Below are 10,345 nucleotides of genomic sequence, written 5' to 3'. Positions count from 1 at the left end.
GGACATTGGGAAAAAACAAATTCGAATTTTTTGTCAGCAGTACACCCTGGAGGCTACCAGGTCACTGGAAAAGGCAGTCAGGGAGTTAGAGAGAGACATTCTAAACATAGAGAATAATGGGGATCTCTCTAATGAGCAAACCTTTCAAAAAATAAAAGAGAAAAGACATGTGCTGGGCAGCTTGCTGGAGGAGAAGGTGAAGGGGGCGTTGGTGCGTTCTCGATTCGTGGGGCTGAGGGACATGGATGCACCCACTTCCTTCTTCTTTGGCCTGGAGAAGAAGAGAGCATACAGCCAGCAGCTGAGGTGTGTGCGGACGCCCTGCGGCAGAGAACTACATAGCAGAGAGGAGATCAGTGAGGCGGCGGTGCAGTTCTACAAGCAGCTGTTCACAAAAGAACAGTGTGATCAAGATGACACAGAGACCCTGCTCCAGGATCTACCCAGCCTGAGCAAAGAGGAGCAGGGTGGACTGGATAAAGAGCTGACCTTTGAGGAACTGACCATTGCGATGACACAGCTCTCCAGCGGGAAGGCGCCTGGGATAGATGGCCTCCCCGCCGAGTTTTTCAAACATTTCTGGACAGAGATCGGGGAGGACTTCTTCCAGGTGCTGAAGGAGAGTCTGGAGAGAAAAGAACTGCCTCTCAGCTGCCGCAGGGCAGTGATCACACTGCTGCCTAAGAAAGGAGACCTCTGCCTTTTAAGGAACTGGAGACCTGTTTCGCTGTTATGTGCCGATTCGAAAATAATTTCCAAGTGTATCGCAAATAGGGTTAAGAAATGTATAGGTACTGTAATACATAAGGATCAAACATATTGTATCCCAGGAAGATCTATTTTTGATAACCTGTTTTTAATTAGAGATTTTTTAACCCTGAGTGAAACATGTCATTTTAATGTGGGATTGGTCTCCCTTGATCAGGAGAAGGCTTTTGATAGGGTCGACCACACCTACCTTGTGAAAGTCCTGAGAGCCTTCAGGGTTTGGCCCTGTTTTTATTTCTTACATAGAGCTTTTATACTCAAATGTTTTTAGTGTTTTAAAGATTAATAACGGGTTGAGCAAACCTTTCTCGGTGAGCAGGGGCATTAGACAGGGCTGCTCTCTGTCTGGCATGCTGTATTCATTGTCTATAGAGCCACTGTTGCATCTTCTGAGGGGCAGGTTGTCTGGCTGGGCGGTGCCTGCCTCACCCGTCCCTGTCTCTGTGAAAGTATCAGCTTACGCTGATGATGTGAATGTGTTTGTGTGCAGTGATGGGGACGTCCAGGTCCTGGAGGAGAGCTTAGCAGTGTTTCAGAGAGCATCTTCAGCACGGATAAACTGGGAAAAATGCAACACCTTTCTGTCAGGCAGCTGGCAGGAGGGGGGTCCCCCCATGCTGCCTCAGGCCCTGCAGTGGGATCGGACTGGGATTAAGGTGCTGGGGGTGTTCTTTGGGACAGAGCTTTTCATGCAGAGGAATTGGGAGGGCCTGGTGGATAAGGTGAAGGGGCGACTGCTCAGCTGGCAGGGGCTGCTGGCTCAGCTGTCATTCAAGGGGAGGGTCCTCGTCATCAATAATTTGGTGGCCTCTATGTTATGGCACAAGCTGGTGTGCTTGGACCCTCCACGGGAAATGGTAGAGGAAATTCAGAGAGTACTGCTGGATTTCTTCTGGAGCGGGAGACATTGGTTGAGGCCGGCAGTCCTGTACCTCCCCACTGATGAAGGGGGGCAAGGCCTGGTCAGCATTGCCAGCAGGGTGGCAGCTTTCAGACTGCAGGCAGTGAAGAGGCTCCTGTACGCCGAGGAAGGGGCTCACTGGAGAGAGATAGCTTTTTATTTTCTGAGACGGGTTGGAGGAATGGGGTTAGATCGCAGCTTGTTTTTAATTGATGTCTCCAGGTTAGACAAGACAGGTCTCCCCTCTTTTTATGTGAATGTTTTTAAAGTGTGGCAGACAGTAAGCGTGGAGAGGGAGGAGGGGTCGGTGACAGGCCAGTCTCTACTGGAGGAACCCGTCTTTTTTAATCCCCTTTTTCCCATTCAGTTTTTTCAGTCGGGGGCACTGTGTACCAGTTTTGTTAGGGCTGGTGTAACCCGACTGGCTCACCTGATCGTGTCAGGGCCGGTTCGGTTGGATCTCAGTAGCTCAGCTGGCTAGGCGGCTGGGCTGGCACTCGGAGAGGCTGGCTGAGAAGATGATTCATGAGTTGAAGAACTCTCTCTCACCAAAGCTCAAGGAGGCTTTGGGGGAGGGAATAGCTGGGGGGCCTGATCAGGGAGGGGACCCCTTTTTCCCACAGTTTTTTTATCCCCAGGTTTAGGTGAGGAAGAGGGTAGGGATGGAGAGACTAAGGAAAATGGAGGGAGTTAAAAATATAGCACTCCAAGAAGCAGAGGGGAAAAAACTATACAAGCTGCATGTTAAAACAGTCCAGTCCAGCCACCTAAAAGGGACTGTGGACACAAAATGGAGAAGCCATTTGCAGGTAGCAGAAGAGAGACAGCCAGTATGGAGGGTGCTGTATAAACTGCCTTTAAGCAAGAGAGCAGGGGACCTGCAGTGGAGGATCCTGCACTGTGCCGTGTCTACCGGAAGGTTCCTCCACAGCGTGGACCCCAGCATCAGTGCTGAGTGCTGCTTCTGTGGGGAGGAGGAGACCGTGTTCCACACATTCACTGACTGTATCAGGCTGGGGTCGCTCTTTCATCTCTTGCAGGGGCTCCTGCAGATCCTTGGGGTGATTTTCAGTAAAGATACTTTTATTTTTGGGTTCCCCTATAGTTTTAAAAATAGGGATAGGTGTGTTCTAATTAATTTTATTTTAGGGCAGGCAAAATTGGCCATTTTAAAATCTAGGAAAAATAAGATTTTAGAGGCAGGGCTAGCAGATGCTGCCAGATTATTTCGTATTTTAGTTGTCAGCCGGGTAATGGTGGATTTTAACTATTTTAAAATGGTCAGTAACATGAAGGGCTTTCAGGAGAGGTGGTGTGTGGGAGACGCCTTGTGCTCGTTGAGTGAGGAGGGAGAGCTGCTGTTCAACTTCTAGTTTGAATTTATTTTTGTTTTATTGTTTTTACAGTGTTTTTATCACTTTACTATGAATCTGTTTTTAAAGGAGAACATGATGTTGTTTTTTAGGATTTTATGCTGGGGAGGTTTCGGCTGTTCCCAGGAGCCAGCAAGTATCTTAATCGTGTTTTACCTTATTATTATTGTTATTGAATGGATTTTAATTGGAATGGTTTAATAAAGGATCTTAAAAGTCAAAGTCTCTCTCTCTCTCTCTCTCTCTCTCTCTCTCTCTCTCTCTCTCTCTCTCTCTCTCTCTCTCTCTCTCTCTCTCTCTCTCTCTCTCTCTCTCTCTCTCTCTCTCTCTCTCTCTCTGAGGATTGTGGGTTGTGGGAGGAGCTTGCAGAGAGGAGGCACGCCGGTGCGGTAGGACCGGGAAATTTAAACATATTTATTTATATACAGTGCCTTGCGAAAGTATTCGGCCCCCTTGAACTTTGCGACCTTTTGCCACATTTCAGGCTTCAAACATAAAGATATGAAACTGTAATTTTTTGTGAAGAATCAACAACAAGTGGGATACAATCATGAAGTGGAACGAAATTTATTGGATATTTCAAACTTTTTTTATCACTCTGGATGAACTGCAGAGATCTACAGCTGAGGTGGGAGACTCTGTCCACAGGACAACAATCAGTCACTGCACAAATCTGGCCTTTATGGAAGAGTGGCAAGAAGAAAGCCATTTCTTAAAGATATCCATAAAAAGTGTCGTTTACAGTTTGCCACAAGCCACCTGGGAGACACACCAAACATGTGGAAGAAGGTGCTCTGGTCAGATGAAACCAAAATCGAACTTTTTGGCAACAATGCAAAACGTTATGTTTGGCGTAAAAGCAACACAGCTCATCACCCTGAACACACCATCCCCACTGTCAAACATGGTGGTGGCAGCATCATGGTTTGGGCCTGCTTTTCTTCAGCAGGGACAGGGAAGATGGTTAAAATTGATGGGAAGATGGATGGAGCCAAATACAGGACCATTCTGGAAGAAAACCTGATGGAGTCTGCAAAAGAGATTTGTCTTCCAACAAGACAATGATCCAAAACATAAAGCAAAATCTACAATGGAATGGTTCACAAATAAACATATCCAGGTGTTAGAATGGCCAAGTCAAAGTCCAGACCTGAATCCAATTGAGAATCTGTGGAAAGAACTGAAAACTGCTGTTCACAAATGCTCTCCATCCAACCTCACTGAGCTCGAGCTGTTTTGCAAGGAGGAATGGGCAAAAATTTCAGTCTCTCGATGTGCAAAACTGATAGAGACATACCCCAAGCGACTTACAGCTGTAATCGCAGCAAAAGGTGGCGCTACAAAGTATTAACTTAAGGGGGCTGAATAATTTTGCACGCCCAATTTTACAGTTTTTTATTTGTTAAAAAAGTTTGATTTAGTTGTTATTTGTGGTGTGTGTGTGTGTGTGTTTGTTAGTTAGTTAGTTTGTTTGTTTATAGGTTAGTGGTGTGTGTGTGGAGATCCCGTTATGGGATCTCATTCCGGAGGGTCGGGGGCTCTCACTCGCTGACACGGGGTACGGTGCCTGCCTGACCCCAGGGTGTCGGTGGAGGAGTGCCTGCTGGCAGTAGGAGAGGTGGTGGGTTTTGAAAATATTAGGTCAGCGTCAAGAATGAACAAAGCGCTGGTAATATTTTTAGCGGAGGTGACGCTTGTAAACAGGCTGGTAGAGGAAGGTTTCACAGTGAAAGGTGAATTTGTTCAGGTTTCTCCCTTGGTGACTCCAGTAACTAAAGTGATTATTTCTAATGTGCCCCCATTTCTAAAAAACGAGTTATTAGGAAAAAACCTGTCTCGGTTTGGTAAACTTGTGTTCCCAATTAAAGATTTCCCTCTAGGCTGCAAAAATAACAGTGTTAAGCACGTAATGTCGTTTAGAAGACAGGCGTTTGTTTTATTAAATTATCCCAATCAAGTTATTAATGTAGCCTGGAATTTTAATGTAGAAGGGACTAATTGTGTGGTGTTTGTTAGTTCTGAAACGATGAGATGTTTTTTCTGCGGCGAGCAGGGACACCAGAGGAAAACCTGCCCGAGAAGGGAGGCTAGAGCCGAGACAGGACAGGAGCAGGGCAATGCTGGCGGGGAGGAAGTAGGGGCTGTTGGGGGTGAGCGGGAGGAAGAGTCGGCTCCTGCATCGCAGCCGCAGCCAGAGCCCGTGCAGACCGAGGAGGAGGCGACTCAATCGCGGAAGGAGACCGGAGCAGATCCACCAACGCCAAGGCCTCGTACAAAGAGGGTGAGCCAGAAAGTGACGGGTTCGGAGCAAAATACAGCAACTGCTGAGAATGGTAAAGAACCATTCAAAGAAGTAGTTAAGAAGAAAAGATTTAAACATAAGGCTGTAGAGCTGTCGGATGGTAGAGCGCAGCAGGTGCAGAGCTCCGAGCCCGCGCTGACAGGGAGACTGCAAGCTCCAGCCAGGGCGCCAGTCCCTCATAACGCGGGGGAAGAGAACACAGTGGAGGGCGAGCCGGGTGCGGTGCAAGACTCTCCGCTGGCTGAATCTCAGCTGCCTGTAACAGTTGTGGCTGGAGAAAGGGAGGAGGCGGCAGAGGCCGGTGCTAAGGAACTGGAGGGAGCAGCGGAGGAGTTGACACTCGGGGGCGAGCAGGAGGACAGCGCGGATGAGATGGGAGAGGAGCTCTCGGACTCCTCGCTTATCTCAGACATCCCCGATAGCCAACCCGCCAGCAAGAAAAAACTATATACGCTGGAGCAGGTAAATAATTTTATGAAAGAAACAAAAGGGAAAAGAGGGGTAGAAATAGAGCATTTTTTCCCTGATCTAAGATTATTTCTCCACTCCGCTCATGTTATTACAAGGAAAGCAACAATAGAAGAATCTGATCAGCCCAAACGGTACAGATTTAAAAAAATTGTTCAGAAAATTAAGAAGGATCTGAACAATGGTTCAAAATTTCATGTTTAATAATGGCTGTGTTTTATTCTTTTATTACTTTTTTTAGTCTGTTGGGTTTACTTTTTTTAGCCGTGATGGAAAAGTGTGTTTTTGATTCTTTTAATCTAAACGGCTGTACAGTCTTTTAAGAGGGCACAGCTTTTAGAGTTTTTAGAGCAGAAGCAGACAGGGGTGGTGTTTCTGCAGGAGACACACTCTGATCAGGAGAACGAGGCGGCGTGGCGAGCGGAGTGGAAGGGGTTGTGCGTGATGAGTCACGGTGTCAGCACTAGTGCAGGGGTGGCTGTGATTTTTAAACAAAATCTAAGGGCAGTTTTACTAGATATGGAAGAAATAGAGAAGGGGAGGATTTTAAAAGTAAGAGCCAGGCTGGGCAGTACGGTGTATGTTTTTATTAATATTTATGCCCCCAATAAGGGGGGGGGGAACAAATTTTAATTTGTAAGAAATTAAAGCAAGCTCTTTTTAATATGAATAGTGATGATGTGGTTGTATTGGGAGGAGATTTTAATTGTACTATTAATTTTAATATTGATAGAAATAATGAAGAACCACATCCTCAGTCCTCCAGAGAGCTGGCTGCAGTGTTAGAGTCCAGTGACCTGGTTGACGTTTGGAGATGCTTGCACCTTAATTCAAGACAATACACCTGGTCTCAATCTCATAAAAACTGCATATATAGAGCAAGACTAGACCGTTTTTACATTTCTAAAAATTATTTAAATAAATGCATTGAAGCAAGTATCATCCCCAGTAGTCTCTCTGACCACCACTGTCTATTATTTACAGCAATAATTCAATCAGAACCCCACAGAACATCTTATTGGCATTTCAATATAAAATTATTACAAGACATAACATTTAGACAACAATTTAAATTTTTTTGGATAATTTGGAAAAAAGAAAAAACACATTATAAAGATGTAAGACAGTGGTGGGACATTGGTAAAATACAAATAAAATGTTTTTGTCAACAATATACTATAAATGCAACCAGGTCACTGAACGCAGCTGTGAGAGAGCTGGACTCCTCCTAGAGGAAAGTCTAAACTCAGATTTTAAAGAGCAGACCCTGGAGTACCTAAAAGAGCAGAAACTTGCGCTGGGGAGCTTGCTGAAGGAGAGGGTGAAGGGGGCGATCGTGCGTTCCAGATTTGTGGAGCTGAGAGATATGGATGCCCCCACCAGTTTCTTCTTCAACTTGGAAAGGAAGAGAGCAGACAACCGACAGCTGTGCTGTGTCAGGACTCCTGGTGGGGAAGAACTGCATAACCGGGAGGAGATCAGCACAGAGGCGGTGCGTTTCTATAAGGAACTTTACAATAAAGAACAGTGCAATCTAAAGGACACTGAGCAGCTGCTCCAGGGGTTACCCAGCCTCAGTGATGAAGAGCAGGCTCAGCTGAACGCACCGCTGACCTACCAGGAGCTGACCACTGCTGTCAAGCAGCTCTCCAGCGGAAAGGCTCCAGGGATTGATGGACTGCCAGCAGAATTTTATAATACTTTCTGGGACATAATAGGGGAGGATTTGCTCCAGGTTCTGAGAGAGAGCCTCAGCCACAAGGAACTGCCTATCAGCTGCCGCAGGGCAGTGATTACACTGTTGCCAAAGAAGGGAGACCTTTGTCAGCTAAAGAATTGGAGACCTGTCTCACTTTTATGCTCCGATTTAAAGATTTTATCTAAAACAATCGCAAACGGATTAAAAAAAGTAATTGGAACTATTGTACATATGGACCAAACATATTGTATACCGGGTCGCTCCATTTTTGATAACCTGTTTTTTATTAGAGATTTTTTATCTGTAAATGATATTTGTGATTTTAATGTAGGAATAGTCTCCCTGGATCAAGAGAAGGCTTTCGATAGAGTCGACCACACCTACCTCTTTAAAACCCTGGAGGCTTTCGGATTCGGCCCTGTTTTTATCTTTTATATTCAGCTTTTATATTCCAACATTTTTAGTATTTTAAAGATTAACAATGGGCTGAGTCAACCTTTCCCAGTGTGCAGAGGTATAAGACAAGGCTGTGCCCTGTCTGGTATGCTGTATTCGTTGGTTATAGAGCCCCTGATGCACCAGCTGAGGGGCAGGTTGGCTGGTGCCCTCCTTGCCCTCCACACCCTCCCCTGCCACAGTGAAGGTGTCTGCCTACGCAGATGATGTGACTGTGTTTGTGAGTGGGGATGCTGATGTTCAAGCACTGCAGCAAACTTTAAATGAGTTCCAGAAAGCATCGTCTGCCAGAGTAAACTGGGCAAAATGCAACACTTTCCTGTCTGGCAGCTGGGATGAGGGCACCCCTCCTGTCCTGCCTGAAGGGCTGGAATGGAACAGAACAGGCATTAAAGTGCTGGGGGTGTACCTCGGAACGCAGAATTATATGAGAAAGAACTGGGAGGGTCTGTTGGACAGGGTGAGGGGGCGGCTGCAGAGGTGGAAGGGACTGCTGGCCCAACTGTCCTTCAAGGGTCGGGTGCTGGTCATTAATAATCTGGTGGTCTCTAGCATGTGGCACAGGCTAATTAATGTGCCTGGACCCACCCCGAGGCTTGGTGGAGGAGATCCAGAAAGTGCTGCTGGAGTTCTTTTGGAACGGGAGACACAGTTTGAGGCCGGCAGTTCTGTACCTCCCCAGTGATGAAGGGGGGCAGGCGCTGGTCAGCATTGCCAGCAGGGTGGCAGCCTTCAGGCTGCAGGCGGTACAGAGACTCCTGTACACTGAGGAGGAGGCTCATTGGAAGAGGCTGGCTTGTTTCCTCCTAAATAGAGTCGGGGGGCTGGGGTTAGGTAAACACCTGTTTTTAATTGAGAACACCAGTTTTTGTAAAGCAGGACTTCCTAGTTTTTACCAGAATATTTTAAGTGCCTGGCAGCTGGTGAGGGTGGAAAGGGATGAAGAGTCCCTGACCGGGTAGGCCCTGTTTGATGAGCCCCTATTTTTTAATCCACTTTTTCCAGTTAAGTTCCTCCAGTCGATGACGCTTTGTTCCAGGTTTTTAAAAGCAGGTATAACCAGGATGATCCATCTGTTCAACCTTGAGCTCTCCTGCTGGTTAACTGCCTCCCAGCTAGCTGCACAGCTGGGCTGGCACTCCGAGAGGCTCGCAGGGAGACTGATGGTTGAGCTGAGGGGCTGCCTCTCCCCACGGCTCAGGGAGGTCCTGAGGGAGGAGCTGTCCAGAGGCACAGAGCAGAGACAGTGTTCCTTATTCCCTGGGGTGATTGTGTCACCAGCAGTAGGAGAGGGAGGAGAGGGGGGTGGAGAGAATGGAGGGACATTGCTCACTTTGCACAGTGTAGAGGAAATTGTTTTTCATGCAATGAATAGTAAAATTATATATAAATTGTGTGTTAAAGCCATGGAGTACAATAGGCTAAGGGGTCTGGTAGATTCCAAGTGGAGAGTTCACTTATCTGTAGAGGAGGGGCGTAGGCCGGTGTGGAGGGTGCTGTACAAGCCGCCCCTCACTAAGAGAGTTGGGGACCTGCAGTGGAGGATTCTCCACGGCATTGTGTCCACGGGCAGGTTTCTACACAGAGAGGACCCCAGTATTAGTGAGCAGTGTGCTTTCTGCTCAGCAGAGGAAACCATTTATCATGCTTATAGTGAGTGCGAGAGGCTGCGGCCACTTTTTAATTTACTGCAGGGAATCCTGAACGTTCTAGGGGTTGTTTTTAGTAAGGAGCTTTTTAGTTTTTGTACAGTTTTAAAATGAAAAACAAGTGTGTTCTAATTAATTTTTTATTTGGACAGGCAAAATTGGCTATTTTAAAGACAAGGAAAAACCAGCTCTCTGGTTCTGGATTGACCAGTGTGGTGGGTCAGTTTAGGGTGCTTGTGGTCAGCCAGATCAGAGTAGAGTTTGAGTATTTTAAACTGGTCAGTAATCTGGAGAGCTTCCAGGAGAGGTGGTGTGTGACGCCTTGTGTGCTGTGAGTGAGGAGGGGGAGCTCCAGTTTTTGTTCTAGTTTTTAATTTTATTTTTATTGTTTTACAGTGTTTTTATTATTTTTGGTTTAATCTGTTTTTTAACAGAAAGAAAACACTGGGGTTTTTTTCAATTGATTTTTTATGATCCTTTTTTATTTAAAATCTATTTTTAAGGAGAACATGATGTATTTTAAGATTTTTAATATTGATAAGTCTTATTTTTGTTGTGTTTTACCTTTATTGATTTTTAATGGATTTTAATTGGAATGTTTAATAAAGGATCTTAAAAGTCAGTCTCTCTCTCTCTCTCTCTCGCTCTCGCTCTCGCTCTCGCTCTCGCTCTCGCTATCTCTCTCTCGCTCTCGCTCTCGCTCTCTCTCTCTCTCTCTCTCTCTCTCAT

The sequence above is a fragment of the Acipenser ruthenus genome, chromosome 17 (assembly GCF_902713425.1).
Source record: "Acipenser ruthenus chromosome 17, fAciRut3.2 maternal haplotype, whole genome shotgun sequence".
Lineage (NCBI taxonomy): Eukaryota > Metazoa > Chordata > Actinopteri > Acipenseriformes > Acipenseridae > Acipenser > Acipenser ruthenus.
This window is presented reverse-complemented; position numbering follows the sequence as displayed.